The sequence below is a fragment of the Sceloporus undulatus genome, chromosome 4 (genome assembly GCF_019175285.1).
Source record: "Sceloporus undulatus isolate JIND9_A2432 ecotype Alabama chromosome 4, SceUnd_v1.1, whole genome shotgun sequence".
Taxonomy (NCBI): domain Eukaryota; kingdom Metazoa; phylum Chordata; class Lepidosauria; order Squamata; family Phrynosomatidae; genus Sceloporus; species Sceloporus undulatus.
This window is the reverse complement of record NC_056525.1, coordinates 165,962,829-165,982,469: the sequence shown is the minus strand read 5'-3', so window position 1 is coordinate 165,982,469 and position 19,641 is coordinate 165,962,829. Positions and strand designations below refer to the sequence as shown.

General features: G+C 39.6%; 1 long non-coding RNA gene across 1 annotated transcript in view; it reads left to right on the top strand.

Annotated features, from left to right (window-relative positions):
- The window catches only part of LOC121928222, a 49,895-nt gene extending 31,430 nt beyond the window's left edge, over nucleotides 1–18,465 (top strand). Inside the window, exons 2-3 of the long non-coding RNA XR_006103463.1 lie at nucleotides 13,360–13,518; nucleotides 15,557–18,465. This is a non-coding gene — a long non-coding RNA (uncharacterized LOC121928222). The remainder of the gene's footprint in view (nucleotides 1–13,359; nucleotides 13,519–15,556) is intronic.
- Nucleotides 18,466–19,641: the final 1,176 nt, after the last annotated feature.

Sequence of the window (19,641 nt, the reverse complement as noted above, 5' to 3'; positions counted from 1 at the left end):
AGTTGTATCAGATTTTTAAATATGCATACCCTATTTTTCTATTTAAAATCTTAAAAGCAACTCTCAACAAAAGACAATATGAAGTGTTTATATTTTTAACTTTAAATTGTACCATCACACATGTTGTATAGATTGGATAAAAGAATAGGTCTTTTTGAAAGATAAAAAATTAATACATTTAGAAGGATGCAATGTCATGTATGGATGGCGTGCGTACTTTTGGTTCAATAAGTTAGAGGCAAACAAATAATTCATTGACCACATTATCAGAAGATCCCTGTTGAGGGTACAGCAGACATACAAAAAGAAGTTTTAGACAGAGAGACCAGGGTGAGTATTCCTACCCAAGGCTTTTCTGAACGTGACACCATCCAAATTAACAATAATAAAAATACTGTAATGGAGGTGGGAAATGTTGGAAGTGCAAGGAAAACAAAGGCACGTTCTATTATGTTTGGTGGATATGTCCTCAAGCAAACAAATACTGTCAGGAAATACACAAGACAATACAAATAGTATTTCAGACTCAAATTAAAATGGAGCCAGAACTATTCCTTTTAAATATGGTAGAGAGAAAGGAGATAAGAAAACATCTAAAATATATCCTGTATTTAATATCAGCTGCAAGAATGACATTTGCAAATGGCTGCTGAAAGTAATAGACGTGATGGAAATGGACAAATTAACTTACCTTATTATGGAGAAAACATCTAAAAATTGGGGGAAAGAATGGAATCCAGTGGTGGAGTTCTGTCAGAAGAGATGGAAAAATAGCCACTAATTTAAAGGGAAAATATAATATGACTAGTCTGTCACCAGATTATAGATTACAGAAAGTACTGTAATGAAGGGAATTATCTATAAGAAATAAGACAGTAACACAGTTAATATCTATATAAAATTGGAGAATGTAAAAGCAATTCGTAACGGACATAGTAAGTAAGATAATAGAATAACACGTGGTAATTGAGTAAGAGGGAAGAATATTTGTTCATGAAAAGGTGGAAAGGTTTGAAATCTGTCATGAAGGAAAGAATATATAATAAGATAGCAGTTAAATAAAGTGAACACAATGAAGGTAAGATAGAAGGAGGGGAGAATAGGGGGCATTTCTACAATGTTATTTGTATATAGAAACAGTATGAGATGTACAGTCGATTTTATTATTTGAATTATGGATAATAAAGAAGTGTTTATATATTTATGATATTTATATTCTCTTGAGTTTAAGAACATCTCTAAGCAGTTTGTTGTTGCTGTTATGTACCTTCAAAACATGTCCACCTTGTGACATTTCAGAATCTCTTTCAAATCTCTAGGGTCTTAATAAGCACCTGTCACAAAGGAGCTGCATCTTAGCTCCATGTCAGTGTTTAGATGATCATATTCCTGTGTTCTGAAATAAAAATTTAGCAACTTTCCTGGATCTACTTAATAGAGAGATCATCAAACCTACAGTGGAATCTGGCATTTTTTGACCGTTATGAGAGCAGAACTCAGTCGTACTCCAGAGGAGGAGTTTAGTATAAAAGTTTTTTTTAATTCACCTAAAGCAGCCATCCCCAGCCTCATGCCATCCACATGTTTTTGGAGTGCAATTCCTATCAGCTTCAGCCACCCTGGCCAATGAGAAATGATAATGCAAGTCATACTCTATGCCAGTGATGGTGAACCTTTCAGAAGCCGAGTGCCCAAATTGCAACACCAAACCCACTTACTTATTGCAAAGTGCCATGTCCCTCTGGCTTTCCAGTAACAAACTCTGGCAAACTCTGTGCTGAGGCGATGGCACATGTGCCCACAGAGAAGGCTCTGAGTGCCACCTCTGGCACACGTGCCATAGGTTCGCCATCACTGCTCTATGCCATCTGGAAGGAACTAGAAAAGGAAAGGCTGGCTAAAGTGTACAACTTCCCAAAATGAATGAAAGAGAGAAATATTGCCCTAATCTTTGCGATACATACCTAAATACAAAACAAGCCTCAGCTAGGCTGTTATTTTTCTTGTTGGTCAGCAATACTATTCAGCTTGGTGGAATAACAAGCTGTGTAGGGCTGATCCACATCCTCCAGGCATGTGCTTTGAGGCCAATGGTTTGATATTAAATGGAAATATCTGTTTCCCTCTGACCCTTTTCAGCCCACTTTTGAAAACGGAGCATGCACCGTATGGGAATCATTGTGGTCTTAAGTGCTCCATCCAGCTGCTTTGTAAACAGAGCTGTTACCCACACAGTCTGAAGCTGTAGCATTAAGGAGTATAATGGATGACGGTGTTTGATATCTTTCTGTAAACCATGAATTTTATTACACTGAATTAACATGTTAATTTATGAAGAGTAAACAGAACCTCGTGCAAAACCGACCAAGTGTATAAGTTAACTTTCCTCATGCCTAATGAGGTGAGAGTGATGAAATCAAAACAAATAACTTTAGGCTTCATTAATGTAGGAAAAATACCCCTGTGTTTAATCACAGCAGGAGACAGTGACAGGTCTGATACCCCTAAAGCTCTAGTGCTTCATGTTAATGTTAACTATCCTTTCTCAGCAGCCTGTGCCTCCTATCTTAACAGACCACCATGGTTTGCATTATAATAATTCAGGTAAACATCATGTGGGATACAGAAATGACTAAGAGTTTGTGGGCTCCCACAGATCAATGCATTAGAGACTTATGTGGTCATAAAGTGCATGACAATTTGTCTGTGGCATGTAAGCAGAAACAGAGGCACTGAAGCTGAAAGAAAGAATCCATCAGATGCAATTGCTTGATCTCCGTTAGTGGGCAATTGCATGCAGAGGTTGGAAGTATCAAGTTAGGAGTAATGTCATTACCTGCACTGGGTAATAATGAGGGCATAACAAAAGTACGTACTTTTCAAAAGTAATGTAATGAGTGGAAATGATGTTACTTTATTGGTGTGATGACAGTGAAGGCTAATAGATTCCATGCGGCAGTACAACAAATTACAAGATTCCATACAATAGTGTCATAAGAGAGAAAATGGGGTCTAGTGCAGATAGATTCTGAGAACTGGAAGTTCAAAATGTGTTCAGTAAAACTATGCTGTTTCAACTTTATTGGGAAGGAATGTGCAAGTTTTCAAGTGACACAGAGCCCTTCTGTATTCTCTCAAATCATTTTACAAATTCAACTTGGTCTTTTTTCATTCTCCATCAACATCCCTTAATGAAACAGTGCATGCACTGTAGAAATAATGCAGTTTGACACCATTTAAAATGTTGTAGCTCTGTCCTATGGAACCATAGAATCCTAGAGTTGGAAGAGACCACAAGGGCCATCCAGTCCAACCCTCTGCCATGCAGGAACTCACAATCAAAGCATCCCCGACAGATGGCCATCCAGCCTCTACTTAAAGATATCCAAAGAACGAGACTCCACCACTCTCTGAGGAAGTGTCTTCCACTGTCAAACAGCTCTTACTGTCAGGAAGTTCCTCCTAATATTAAGGCAGAATCTCTTTTCCTGTAGTTTGCATCCATTGTTCCGTATTCTAGTCTCTGGAGTGGCCGAAAACAAGCTTGCTCCATCCTCAATGTGAAACCCCTTCAAATATTTAAACAGGGCTATCATATCACATTGTAACTGTCTCTTTTCCAGGCTAAACATACCCAGCTCCCTAAGTCTTTTCTCATAAGATATGGTTTCCAGGCCCTTCACCATTTTGGTGGCCCTCCTGCAATTTGGTGGAATCCTGGGACTCCACCCCCAGATTTGCACTACTTGAGAGGTTAAATGCTCTCATTTGTTCAAAGTTGCCTCCATATGTGCTGGAATGAAGCCATGGCAACCATACGCTGTGGACCCAATCTGGCCTTTCCAGGGAGCAAAAAGGAGCTGCAAAAACCAGCTCCTTTTTCCACCCTGGAAAGGGCACGACAGCTGCGGTGCCTTGGCTTTAAGGTGCTCTTTTGGGGCTGTGTCATGTAAATGCAGAAGCAGAGGAGCGCTGTGATGCCGTGCACCATGTGGAGTGGTGCATAGCATCATGCTGCCTTAGGGATGAACTCAGGGTGTGCGTTGTATGGACTCCATGCCCCGATTCCACCCAGATTTGTACTACTTGAGAGGTTAAACTTAGTTTGTAAAATGGTCTCATTTGCTCAAAGCCCTCCCTCCATTCCAACTGCCAGTGCTGTGGCCTCAGAGAGAGAGAGGAACAGACTTAATCTCCTCCTCCCCAACTGCCATTTCCTTTTCCTTGTGTGCCCTGTTTTATTTAGACTGTAAACCCGAGGCAGGGGATTGACAAATTAACAATTTGTAAGCCACTCTGGAAGCCTTTTGGGGATAAAAGATGGAATATAGATATTCTAAGTAAATAAGTAATGTGTTATGAACTGGCCTATTAGCAAAAATGTTCTAGGCAAGTATACTTAAAACCATTCAGCCATGTTTACCTGTTAATATCGTAACAGATTCTTCTGATCCAAAACACACTGCAGAACTAATCCAATTTGAGACAGCTTTAACTGCCTTGGCTAGGGAAACACACACACACACACACACACTCACTAGGCATCACATTGCAAACATATGATGGCTAATGGAGTGCACCAAGGAATTCCAAGAAAATAAGCATGCGTTTTATAGGTCTAAAACACATGGCAGAAATAATCCAGTTTGAGACTGTTTAAACTGCCTTGGCTCAATGCTAGGGAATTCAAGGAACTGTAGTGTTGTGGGATATTTAGCCTTCTCTGTCAGAGAGCTCTGGTGCCGCAATAAACTATAATTCCTATGATTCTTTAGCACTGAGCCAGGACAGTGAAAGCAGTCTCAAACTGGATTATTTCTGCAGTGTGTTTTGGACCTTCTGTTAACCTATCAGGAGAATTGTCTAGTCCACATTTCTGGAATTCTGTCTATGTGTGGTTCATAAATTCTAAACCATTCATTAGTAACACTCAAGTGGGTGTTAAAGACTCAGGCCAAAATTTTGCACCATCAGACTTAGCTCTGACAACATAGCTCTGTCTCTGGATCCAACCCCCACCAACCCACCTTGGAAGCCAGGCAGCTGCATCATCCAAAGGAATTCTGAGACTTTGATGAGTGGAGTGCTATTGCTTTAGGAATAAAGAATGCAAGAGGGACCCAAAACAAAATATTGTGGTATATCCTTACCTCCCAAAATTATGTTCCCGTTCAAGATTCCAGCCAACAAAGCAATCAGCCCACTCCCTCCCCCAGGACACTCCCCCTTTCCTGTTTTCCACTGTACAGTATTTTAAAAAAGATAACATTAAAACTCTATGGCCACAGAGCATTAGCATGCCTCATTTAGTGCTCAGTTATTTTTTTTTTCTGCCTTGTTAGGTTTGTTTTTGTTTTTTTGGATGAGTTAAGAATTGTTCTGTTAACTTGAATTCTCCCAAGGATGGGGATAACTAGACCAATGAAAGAATATTACTTCTTCTGCTGGCAAACTACAGAATAAACAGACAGATAAGTTCCTTTTTAAAATATTTTATATTGTACATATTGTGGGTTACACAATATGCCAACACTGAAATGTCTTCAGTCTGATTATCAGCATTTGAGGTATGTTTGGATTTCCAAGTCAGTCAAAAGTTGTATGTTGGTAATAAGTGCACTTAGCCTCTCTGGATCAGCATATAAGTAACAATGCACATGGTTTGAACTGTTTTAACTTTTCTTATAGTATTATATAGTTTAGCATGTTTTTCGGCTATAATGTATTGTTCTACTGCTTTAAAATTTAAATTGTTTGAAACTGAAGTGATTGTATTCTACATGTGGTAAGAGCCTTGTATTATAGGTGAGATATAAATAGCTTAATAAAAATATAATGAAACAAGTCAAGAATTTCAGTTTGCAAAGTGGAAAGAATGCTTGCTTTATAGCATTTCACTGCTATGCAATGCCATAGATGGGTCATTTCAGAACAGTCCACATTATGTTGCATGTCCCAAAGCCTTATAGCACTAGTGTTCTGATGGCTCTCATGTCAGTAAGGGAGTGATTTTGCTCCATTTTTCAGTCTGAATTTGGAAGCAGCTATCCAAGGTGCTGGCCTATTGTGGGGCTGGAGTTTAGCATTTTGCATAGCTTGTGTAATGTTTGGACCAAATCCAAGGGTAGATTCACTGTCCCCTTGGTGTGGAACCTATCATGCACCACTGCAAAAAACCAATCTATCAGATGCAACTCTGGGCAAAGGCTACTTCCATGCAAACATCCAGCACTCAGCCACCTTGAGTTTATAATATACTACTGACATCTATAAGTGCATCATAGGTTAGGTTGTGAATCAGATCTACACCAGCACAGATCTACAGCTAATTCCAAACCAAAGTATTTTCCCATACAAAACAGATGTAGAAACTACTGAGGTAATGAATCCAGGTTGTGAAGCTGGCTTTCATTTCACTTTCTCCCTTTGCCCACTCCATTGCCAAGTCATTATCAATTTAATACTATGTGAATCAATCTCCTTTCCATATGATTTCGTGGCCTTCCCATTTAGGAGAACATTTAATAAGAAAACGAAGGAACCCTATTCTTTTCATTGCCAAATCAGCAAAATCCAAAAATAAGTGAAGTCTTTCACACACCAACATGCAGAGATGATTTGGATATAAACACTTTGAAATCCATTGCTTGTACAGTCAAAATTTTATTAAAATTTTCCTTGTAAATTTTGCTCAGTCTTTATTATTTTCAGGCAATAAGAAGATTTTTTCTTATGGATAATTTTACACTTATTAATTCCCATACATATAGACTCCAGTCTAATGGACAGTCTGCTTACTCTATTATTACAATATTGGTAACCTGAATTATCAAGATGCCTGTATATTTTATTAAAGTGTCTTTTCTTTCCTTAGTGTCTCACTATTGGCTTCTGCAAATTCAATTACTCTTTTATTTCAAAAATATAATTTCTTGCTGAATGACTGCAGTGTTTTATACATCATAAAGACTTCATCTGAAAATTTCAATACATATCTAGAGCCTTAGCTTCCTTCAGTGCAGAGCATGGACTTTTTGGTTTTCTGAGAAGTTCAGAGGCAATGAAGTGCTTCAGTAGATGAGTGGATGGATGATAGAGAAAGATTTGGAACAAACCCAATCCAACATAGATTTGGGCCCATAGTATAGTATGTGAAACAAGCAATGAAGCTATTTTCCACTGCCTCTATTATGTCGGCACAATCTTGGCCCGTGCAGTTGTTTCATACAGTCAAGGGGCTATTGTATTCTAGCCCCCAGAAACCTGTTGTGATGAATTTGGAAAATGTTTGACAGAAAATTGGTTTGGATTGTTTCCAGCTTGTACTCCACATCATGGGTATATTCTTGCAACTTAATTGGAGAACACATTGGTCCAGGTTTGGCAGAAGAGTTTCAATCTATCTAACCTTATGATCTGGAGATGTTGCTTGGGGAAGTGAGGCCAACCACCTGTTTGTCAGAACTATGTATAGCCTTATACTTGCCAGCAGAGGGCTGGGTTGTGAAAACTGTAAATGCTTTTTTGAAAAAGGTTTGTTTTTCTACTCCTTTAAAAGTAATAGTTGTAAGAACTTTGTTGAAGATACCGCCACAGGATCACACCAATTTCTATTCTTCCTTTTAAAAGTAAAGTCTAAGAATGCAGGGTGACAGCGCAACTCCAAGCTTTCTGGAATGAAACTGATTATATGACTCCAATTCAGTTTGGGTTTAGACCTGGTAATTAGACAGAGAAAGCTTTGGTTACGCTGGTACGCAATCTGCATCAGGACCTACACAGGGCATGTGTGCATCTTGTTGGTTTAGTTGGACAGCTCAATAGCATTCAGTAACATCAGTCATGGTATCCATCTGGATCATTTGGCAGATAGAAGATTGGAAGCACTATTCAGCAGTAGTTCTGGTCGTTCTTGACTGAACATTCCCAGAATATGGTGTTTGGGTCTGATGTCCAAGATCATGTATGTTAGCTTGTGTAGCTAAGTGCTATCCTTCATGCTTTTAAACATCTACATAAAGCTGTAGATCATCCAGAATTTGGGTGCTGGGTGATACCCAACTTAATCTCTCTTTTGCAATGGTGGGGTGGGGAGGGGAGATATGGAAGTCCTGAATTGTTGTAGTGAAACATTAGATGAACAAACTGAGAGTGGATCCAGACAAGATAGAAATTCTGTTGGTCAGCAGGAAAGCCAGACTGAGAATGGGTGGTCAATATCAGATTACTATAATGCACTCTGTATGCGGGCTACCCTTGAAAAGTGTTTGGAAGCTACAACTAAAATACAACAGCCAGCCTATTATCTTCTGTGAGCTTTAGCAATCGCACAGGACTAACTGCACACTTGTACTAACTGCACAGGCTTGCGATTTGCTTCTGAGATGAGGCCAAAGTAGTATTTTGAAACACAAACAGCCTGGGACTAGGATATCTAAAAGACTGTCTTTTCCCATATGAACCTACCTAGCAGCCAATTGTGTGTGGGGAGTACATGATCAGAGTATTGTCTGTACTGGCACCTCAGCTGCAGAACTCCCTTTGAAAGGAAGTTAGACTGGCTCCATCCCTTTTGCGCTTCTGTCAGGCCACCCAAATGGCATTGTTTTGTACAGCCTTTGACTTTTGAAACTAGCAATCGCTTTTTGTAGAGAGTTAATTGTATATGTTTTTATAAAAAAATATTAAAGGTTTCTTTTCAAATATTTCAATCAGTTGTACATCACTTTGGGGATATGAGCATGTTAAAAAGTGATAAACAGACAAATAACATTTGCTCAATTTTCCAACATTGTCCAGTCAAACCTGTTTAAACTGACTGTTCTCTAATGAAGGAAACTGAATAATACAAACAAAGAATTAGGGAACTCCTGGATCATGTAATATACAAAAAAGGAAACAAGACCTGACCAACAAAATCACCAGGAAAACAAACATCTTGATCAAGAACTCCTCAATTCAGCCAACAACATGCCAAAGTCTATGCAAATCTGAGGCTCTCCCACCAAGACTGTATGGACTTCCCAAGATCCACAAGGATTCCATTCCACTCTACCCATAGTGAATACTGTTGAATCCCCCATGTATAGCCAGGTTTCTGGCCACACAATTACAAACTCATATAGGGCAAACCTCCCACTGCATCAAGGACTCATCCCACTTCATAGAAAAAATCAACAACCTTGAACTCAAACCTGGAGACAGACTAATCAGCTTTGATGTGGTCTCCTTATTCACCAAAGTCCCCATAATGGACACTATGGCACTCCTCAAACAAATTTTTCCAGAAGACATTACAGCCATGTTTGAACATTGCCTCACTACAAGCTACTTCCAGTAGGACAATGGATTCTATGAGCAGAGAGATGGGATAGCCATGGGAAGCTCTCTAAGTCCCATGACAGCTAAATTTTACATGGAACACTTTGAAAAGTAAGCCCTGGAAACAGCACCAAAAAAGCCCACAACATGATTCCAATATGTGGATTACACTTTCACCATTTGGAGCCCTGGAGAAGAAGATCTGTGTTTTTGAACCATCTGAACAACATTCACTCAAACATCCAATTCATGATGGGGGAAAAAAAAGGAAGGAACATTGCCATTATTAGATATTCTGGTCATCCACAAACCGAACCAATGGTTGGGCCACATGGTATATAGAACACCTATACACACTGGCAGATGCCTACACAAGAACACCAACTATCACCCAGGACAAAAAAAGAAACACAATAAAAACACTGGTAGACCATGCAAAAAGGATCCACAATCACATTGGTCTAGGAAAGGCACACATGCTGATTTGGCGAATCCGTTCTTGTCCAGCTCTTCTAAATCACCATGGTGCTGCTTCTGTCTTAGCCTGTGCCTTCCTCATGTCCACCTTCACAGTCTACTTCCCTGCCCTAGCTTCTTCCCAGCATACCTTTTGGTCTGTATTTATTTTTATTTATTTTTACCGCAATTGCAAGATTATGGCAATCCATTAAATAAATAAATAAATAAATAAACAGGCCACTTTGGAATAGAGGGGGGAGGAGGAGGAGAGGAAGAGCAGAATCATGTCCACTTGCACCATGTGACTGGCTGCATATCAGAACTGTTTCAGGAGGAACTTATCACATGTGCATCAACAGTGGAATAGCAGCACAACTGAGAGGCATTCATGGGTTTTGCCCATCCATGAGAAGGAGTGCTCCAGCAAAGAATGGACCAGCTACTGGACAGGCACAGTGTTCTATGATATGTTATGACTATAAGAACTACTATCCTGCTCTAATTGCACTTTTTAAGCCTTGTGTGATAAAGTTCTTTAATGAATGAAGGCCATGAACATGAGAGCCCCTTCCCAAAATGAATCAACATTGCTTTTCAAAAGTGTCAGTTAATGCTCATCTGCCCGTGGTTAGTGACTGCCCAGTAAAGGGCCCGGTGAAGCACCTAAACACCTTTAACCAATAAAGGGTTACTCATGGCACCATCAATGGTGGCAGACAATGAGCTACCACTGTGTGACAAGTTGGTAATATTTCTGCATTGTAGTTTCACTGCAAAGATACTTGCCCTTAGAATTCAAATTAACCCAATCTAGGAGGAGTGGGTTGGAGAATAAAATCTCATCACATTTTCATTATTCTCATTGGATTTGCTGCCTGTGATTTTTTGCTTTTCTGTGAATTTGGCTATCCTTTTTAGTAGAATGTAATATTGGTGAAGTAAACTGTGAAATTCTTGCATAAGATTTAGGCCAGGTTCCCATATGATGAATTGTAACAAGAGCCCTCACATGAAGGGTCAGACCTGCCAAATCTCAGGCAGGTAAGGGAAAGGCTTCCTGTTCTATAGATAAATAAAAGAAACACACAAACACATAGTTTAATGACTACCTCATAGATAAAAGTGCAAGCTATAGAGTTTGGTATCAAACCTTACCAGCTAACACATAAAACTGAAATACAGTGGTACCCCGGGTTACGAAATTAATTCGTTCCGCGGTTAATTTCGTAACCCGAAATACCTTCGTAAGCCGAATTCCCATAGGCGCTAATGGAAAAATAGCTCTCTGCTGCCCTCCGGTGGCGGAAAATAGCGCCGCGGTTTTTTCGTAACCCGAAGAAACCTTCGTAAGCCGAAGCAATAAATCCCTATGGGATTTTTTCGTATCCCGAAAAATTCGTAACCCGGCGCATTCGTATCCCGGGGTACCACTGTAACTGGGTTCCAGGATACAGTGTCCCCTAAAATAAGAAGCAACTCTTTGCATACCTTGATTTACTACCAAAAATAAAAACAAAAAGGAAAAAGAAAGGAAAAAGAAAAGAAAAGTTGTTTTAATCATAGCAGCCGTGCTGCTGGGTTTAATGGCAGCTGCCACAAAATGGTGTGCAGTGAGGGTTATATGTGGCCAATGGGCCTAATGCTGCTCACCTCTCTACTAGAATATCCCACATTACAGGATAATTTGTCACAGAAAAGCTGGGTGGGGGAGATATTTGGAAACTTTCAAGGTGGCCATTCAATCACATAAGATCTTTCACTGGGTGGGATTATCTTTTTTTTTTAAAAGTAACAACTTTTATTTTATTTTTTAAAAACCCTTGCCACACTTCCAACATCAGCATTTCTGTGACAGATAAAATGCCCCTGGAAACATTGCTGCATGATGATTCAGTGCTATTCCCAGGGGAAGTAAGATGGCTTCCTCCAGAGTCAGAATGCGTGGACACATACATCACTATCCCAGTACCACTTAGAACTGAACAGCTTCACTAGTTGAAAATCCTGCTGTGACATCTGGGCAGATACCTGATACAAGTGGAGCCAGAAAGGTTCACACATCACTGATTGAAAGGCCCCACTGTGATATCCAAACTAATCAATCATTTCAGCAAGATAATATTTAGAACCTATGACCAGGAAGGCATAACAGTTTAGCCTATTATGTCTGTTCAGTAGAACCTACTCAGAAGGAAGCATCATAGAATTTGATGGGATATACTTTCAGGTAGGTGATTGAGGAATGATAGTGTTACCCTCCCTCCCTCCCTTCCTTTCTCTTCCTTCCTTCCTTCTTCTTGGAAAGAAATAGCTACAGTTTTGCTGATCCACAATGAGTTGTGATAGTCTTTGAAATGAACAATATGCCACATGGTCAATTTAAATCTATTATTTAAACAACAAAACTAAGATACCTTTTCACCCACAGAATTTAGTGGGAAAAGGCCAGGAAGGTCTCTTGACAAATACGCAACACATTGAGTCTGTGAAAGACTTGGAATACATTGAAAGAAGAATGTGGAATGGAACTGACTACAAAACTTTGATCATAAATGCAGCAGGAATGTTAATGAACTGTACATTGGAGGAGAGACTGTGGGATTGCCTCACTAGTAAGCCGTTTTTGTAAAAGAAAAAGGACACTGGAAATGGTCACAGTGCTAAAAAAGCCGGATGTCCCTCTTGATATAAGAGACCTTATGTACTTGCAAAGTATATCTACTGACAATCTGCAATGCATATTTTTTTTATTTTAAGACAGATAGCCATTTTTCTATGGGAATTTTTCTGCTTTAATTAATAACAAATGATTGGATGGTATAAATGTGTGTCACTCTCTGCTCACTGATGACTTTAACATTTTTGGAGGTGATTTGACACCTGGCCCCAACCCCAATTGCTTTAATACACATCAATCTCCTTATCTCAATTTCTCACCAATACAAGAGTCTTGTGAGGGCCATGGTATTTTCTTTCAGCCTCAGGCTTCTATTTGTAAAAGTGTCACAATGGGAAGAGGACTAGGATACAGATTGTAGGACACTTTCCATATGGAGATTCAGCTTGATGAGTAAGTCCCAGGAAATTATTTTTATTAAAATCTTTATATCCTGCCCTATTTCACAAATTCTTGAGGTAGCAAGGAAATTTGTATTTGTTTTCCTTTACAAATGTTTAAAATTCGGGGGCAACAGGCGGCTACTAAAAACTTTCTAAGTGTCAGATTTTTTTCACCCTCAGTGTTAGTTTGCCTTTTCTACCTTGAAAGTTGTGGGGTCAAAAGTGACAAGCTCAGGGCTCACCACTAACACCTGGCTGGTTTTGCTGACAAAGATACTTGCAAAGATGCATGCCTAGGACTTCCTTCTGCTCCAAGCAGTTGTCTCTTGGTGGCCTGACAGCAGCTCTCTCATTAATGCAGGATCAGGTTCCTCCACATTGCTCACCAATTAGCTTGTGTTTATACACACAATTCCCATTCCTATATTATGTGGGACCTAACCCCAGATGGTAACAATCAGGAAAGTGACCCCTTCTTGCTGCCTCTGTGCTTCTGTTTCTTTTTCCATTTAATTTTAGCTCTTCGGTGTATACGTCTAAAGATTACAAGGTTGGCCTAGCTATCTGTGAATGTTGCAAAGGGGTTACTAAGTTCTCCTGTGTGCCTCTGCAGATGGAGAGGTGGAAGTCCATTTGTTTGTCCACAGCTCCCTTATTCAAGGATTCAGAATAATACAGGTATTTCTCTTCATTTTATATATGAAGTTTTTTCCCTTACTAATATGCTTGCATAAATTGTCCAGCTTACTCTACACTACAATGAAGGTGTATGATATGTAGTGAGTGATCCTTCCAATAGTATACAGATTCCTTTTCCAAACCCTGGTTTTGCTGTTCAGCTGAAAGTGAACGTTATTTTTTTTATTATTATTTATATTAGAAAATGTTCTTAACAACAAAATATAACAAACATAGTATATAAAACAAATAAATACAGGCATAACATGTGGGTTGACTAACAGCAAGTTGCTTGTTTTCATATGTGTCAGCTAGAAGTGAAATAAAAAGTTATTTAATTTATTTTGCAATTGCAGGCATATACTTCCAGCAAACAATTGAAGCAGGCATACAAAGCAATTAAATCACATAAATAGGTGGTGGTGATTTGAATCTTAATTTTTTGTATCTATTTAGCTATATGTGGTTTTGCTTGCATTTCTTTTTATTCTGTAATCTCCCTAGAGATTTGGGGAAAGTAGAATATAAATAAGGTGATTCATTAACTGTTTGGCTAACTTACTACAAAATACAATGGGTATGACCTTTCAAAATATGTTGAGCATCAAGATTTTGAATAATTATACATTCCTGAACAACAGTAACATCACCATAACGTATTCTTCAATATTTCACAGATGAAAGTTGGAACATTTGTGCCCAAACTACTTCAGACTATGATGAAGACAGCAAAAGTTATTGACGAAGACAAACACACAAGCTGTATCAGTAAGCTCAGGCAAAAAGGAAATCTGCTAATATCCAGATAATAGCTACAAAACTTTGTAGTATTTTGCTACAAATGCTTCCCGGTTTTTAATCTGTCAGTTTATTGAAAAGGAAATGTCACAAGCAAGCCGAATCAATGGGAAATTTCGCCCCAGTCCTTTCCCCACTGTGGTGATACTTTATGCAAATCGACCACCAGGGGTCACAAAAGAACGCTCATTCATTATATAGATATTCCAGCACTCTTCCCGCATTGCACCTCAAGCCACTTGCCAGACATCTGCATTCTGTTGGTGCACTCAAGTACATTCATTCTCAACATAATTTCAGCCAGCTCTGATTGGGCAGCCCAGCAATTGGAGAAGGAATGAGGCCTTCCAAATCAAGAGCTGTTTCAGCTTACAGATTATTTTTTTTTAAATCACGATATGCCGGAAAATAAAAAAAGTACCATTTTAAACAACCCTACATTTAACTCTCTTCTTTACCAGTTGAGTTTTGCTGTTCATTGCATGTAGCTAGAAATAAAACTGAATGTATTAAACCACCTAACAGTGTAGCAATTTCTGTGTGTAGATTAAATATTGGTAGAAGATATCTATAATTGGTCTGCATTGATTTATCTTCAACTAGTTCAACAGATTTACTAACTGCCAGTGAGCAGTACACACCTTTTAGAAATGTACATATGTATACAAAACATGCAAGTTAAATCAGGGCTAAGATCCCACTTCAGGAAATCTATGGCCTGTTACAGACTGCCAAAATAAAGCTGCTTTGGGTCTCTTTGGAGATATGCTATTTAAATGATGCATGCACCCTAAGAATCCTGAAGCTGCACCAAAGCTGCCCTCCAGTGCTTAGGAATGGAGTGTGGCTTTGGTGCGACCTCCAGACTCTTAGGACCCATGCATCATTGAAATAGCTTATCTCCAAAGAGACCCGAAGCAGCTTTATTTTGGCAGTCTGTAACAGGCCCAAGTGTTCCACATGGCTATGTCTCTGTAGTTATGTCTCCCAATGCTACCTCCCCAAAACTCCCCAAAACTCCCCACAATCCCATCCTTGTGTGAGACAAAGCTAGGCCATCTGTGACACTTCATCCGTGTGCTATGAGAAGTAACTGATAAAGGAGAAGTCAGTAATAAACACTGTGTTAAACCCCACCACACGACACACACCATTGGCCAGATTCCTGTATTTTTCATCATGTATTACATGCATGCATGAAGCTCATAGCATTTTCTTTTCTTTTCCTTGTTTCTTTTAGAAATGTCATATGGTTCTTCCCTGAGCAATCTTATGATCTCCAGCAATCCAAGGAGCTGATCAAAAGGCAGAATGATGTGGTTGATGAGATGACAATGGTGACCACGTGACACTGCCTGCCCAGTCTAAATATAGTACTGTAAAGTGAATGGACCATGAAACATCTTCAGGACATAAGCAGCTGTGAGATGAGATGGCCAAGAGGCTCTGCCAAAGAGCCAGATGTTTTTGTCAGGCAAAAGATCTGTCCAATTTGACATCTGGGTCTCATGACCGTTTGCTTACTATGCCCCAACCTTCTTTCATTTCAGCATATTGTAAAGTCACAGGGGTGGATATGGGCAGAAAATGATTCCTTTAAAGCTGTTTTCCCACCCTCTACTTTTATCTCTAAAGGTTAGCCAAGAAAGATGTATGAAAAGGTGTCCCGATCTAAACAGCAAACCTTGCTCAGCATTTTTATTTGCCTGATTATAGAAACATATGGATCTTGTTCATTTTTGCCTTGATTGCATCCTATAATATTTAATATACAACATAATTAGGCACCACAATCCTAATTCAAAGATGTGTTGGCTGCAGGTGGTTAGGTTTAGGCACAGTCTTTGAATTAAGATTGTAAGGACTATTTTCATGGTAGATAAAATAATGCTCTTCTGCCAGCTGATCTGAGAGATGTGCTGAGAGAGTGATCTGCTGGCAGAATAGTGCTGCTGACTAAGACTGTTGGCAGAAGAACCTTGGCCCGTTTCCTAGCTGTGGAGTTTGGTAAAGAGGTGGGTGGTGCGTTGGAGTTGTTGCCTCTGACCTCAGTCATTCTGGCTGGGGAAAGGCTGGGATGACGAGACTAAAAGGGGTTGGCTCTGGAGGGGAGGGCTCCTTCCAGCCTGGAAAGATACCACAGTGCAAATCTGGCCCTTCAGTGGCACATGTGTGCACAGAGGTCCTGTTTTGGGAACTGCTTCAGGGTCTGAATCACCATGCCTGTAGCCTAACTGACTGGGACTAAAAGGAGTTTGCACCCAAGGATATCTGGAGCAAAGAAGTTTATAGTTGTAAACAGAAAAGGGAAATATTCCAAGCTTTGATTTGGAGGGCCATGGCTAGACAATGACAGCTCTGCAATATTGTCTGCCAGGTCTCTGGAGATTATATAATATGTTTGCAAACTCCCAGGAGTCTCTGCAATGAAAGGAGAAATAAAGTCACAAAGGAATGGGCTGAGGGCTCTGTTCCTGAGAACATACAGCTGCCTCTGACCCCTCTGTATATTAGACAGAATGCTTGGAAGAAACAAGTAACTTGTACAAGAACAAGCCTGTAATTTAAAATCATTTGTGGGCAATCAGGGTGTAAACCAGTTACCTGTCCTAAGTAACATGAGGAATGACTGCTATATATTTTGGTATGTGCAATAAGCCATGTTTTCAAGTTACTTTTAAAGGGCGTTGTAGAGGCACCTTGAGCAGTTTTAAATCGTATTTCATGCCATTTCTTGTCAGTTCTAAAGGGTTTTTTAAGCAACAAAACCAACAACAACCCCAAAATGAGCAACATTATACTGTAATTAGATTTCTTTAAAAAAAAAACTTTTAAAAAGCTAATTAATTAGTGGCACAGTTTCAAATATGTTACATAAGGCAACATTTTTTGAAAAAAGTAACTTTCCAATTGGAGATGACTGCACATGAAGATTAACAGAGGAGAATCCTATATACCTAGATTTTCCTGTATTAAGGCATGCCTTCCATCATTTCATAGATGAAAACTGGGACATGTATGACCAAGCAACAATAGAGTGTAGTCACGATGGCAAAAGTTATAAATGAGGAAGAACACACAAGCTAGCAGAGGCTGCTGCAGTTTACATTTGTCTGAGAAGGACCAGACTTTGCCTCTTCCTTTCCTCCTCCTTTGCAGAGCTAATGGAGTTCAAGCAACTTTTTCACTTTGAACTCAGTTTGCCACAATTGGAAGAGGATGAGGATGAAGGAAAAAGATGAGAGGATCAGAGTGAAACTGGGACATTTTAAAGCAGCTGAAAAAGTGGGATGACAGAAGATTAACTGAGATGGTTTCTGCCAAATTAGAACTGTTGGAGGATATACATAGGTTTTAAAGGAGCTGCAACATTGATTGTGTTGGATTTCACCCCAGGAATCCTATGCACACTGAAATCTGTTCAAGTAGGCCTCTCCTTTTCTTGCATGTAACTTTATTTAATATGTGAATGTGAGAGGAGGGGCTACAAGATGTATTTCTTCATGTATATAACCCATGGAAGGGGGTGCAACCTCATCCAGTATTACCAAGGCTGTAGGATGATGGGAACTGTAAACCAACAGAATCTGGAGGGCTATATGTTCCTTAGCCCTGGACTATGGCCTCTGAACTATCCTGGACTATAGTCTCTGATTCTAATATAGAAATTAAGAAGTCTTTTTGTTAGCAGTCTTGCACAAGATTCTAAAAGCTATGGAATTGACTTCATGACTATGCAACCCAGCTTACTATTGAAATATTAATTAGAAACACTGAATGTTGAAGAAAATATTATAACCACAGAACAATAATAAAAAAACCCTCAAAGCAACTCAGGGCACAGTGGTGGAAAGAAAATGGTTTGATTAAATGGCTTTCATAACTGTGAATTGTGGCATGTTTTTCCTCGGCATTTCAACAAAAGGCATAACAATGGGGCACAAAGAGGCATTTAAAGTCTCAAGGATGTGGATTATTAAACAAACGGCAATTATTCTTAATAAGTTCTTCTAAGCCTCCACAAAGGCGTAGTCTGGAGAGGGCCCTAGTGACTAGAATGATTTGGGGAAACCCAGGCTTTTTGCCAGTTATGACAAGGGCCATGCTGCTCAGCATACTCCACTAATGAGGCTTTTTATAACATTATATGTTTGAAGCACCCTGAGGAGAAAAAAAAGCTTGAGGTGGAGTGTAAGAGCTGGAAATGAACCGTAGGTCCTAAAGAGAAGTGAGAATTCCTCCTAGCCAGCAATTACAGGCCTGGTCTACTCATTACATTCACTCAGCAGGTAAGCCTCCCCATGATGACTCAATTATCCTACCCAGCCTGAGCTGTAACAACAACACATGACACTTACTGTGCAAATGGGGTCCATCATGATAGCAGTGGTCCTCCTCAACCCCTGCCAGAAATGACATGGAGTGGCAAAATGTAAAAAGGATCTGGAACCTCAAAATTGGATCTGTGCTACAGATTAAACAATTTTTTACCTGTGCTGAACCGGATACATCCCCCTCATCCTTCAGTTCTCCTTCAATAAAGTGAGAATAACAATAGACTACCTTGCTGTAAAGAACTGCATGACCAAATCACAGCTGAAAACCAGGACAGGTGTGTGGTTGAGTAACATCAGAATCTGGTCAGATGACCAACACTATTAACATTATTAGGGGGCTCCTGTGATAATTTCCTTAGCCTGTTGATTCATCCACTTCAGTATACTTATTGGGACTTTAGTATACTTATTGGACCTGTCTTTTCTAATAAAGCATAATTTGGACCAGAAATTGTATATAATTCTCTAACACACCTCCATTAGTTGTTGCTACCAATCTTATAAGCTCTGTGTGGTGGTGAAGAAGCTGGATTAAACTTCTTTATGGACCAACCATGTGGGAGACACAGCTCTGATCTCTAAGAGAGGGGAATGACAAAAATGTCTTGGGGGGCTCAGCTGGGGTGGCTGCAACCACTGCCCTTTGCACCTACCATCAGAGACAGTTGCCCTACTTTGACTAATAGTAGAGCTGGCCCAAAACAGTAGTAATGGATATCTATTGACATGTTGAAGCATGGTTGGATGGGATCCCAATAGGTATTGAGCTGCTAGTTGACAATTATGAGAAGTCTAGAAGATGGCTGAACCATCTGTGGCCCTCCAGATGTTGCTGGACTGCAACTCCCATCAGCTCTCACTTTTGATTGTGTTGACTAGGACTGATTGGAGTTGCAGACCAACCACTTCTTGAGGGCTGCAGATTTATGGTTTATTTAGACTGTTAAGCATTTTACAAGTTGTTTCCCTCCCAAAAAAACCCACTACT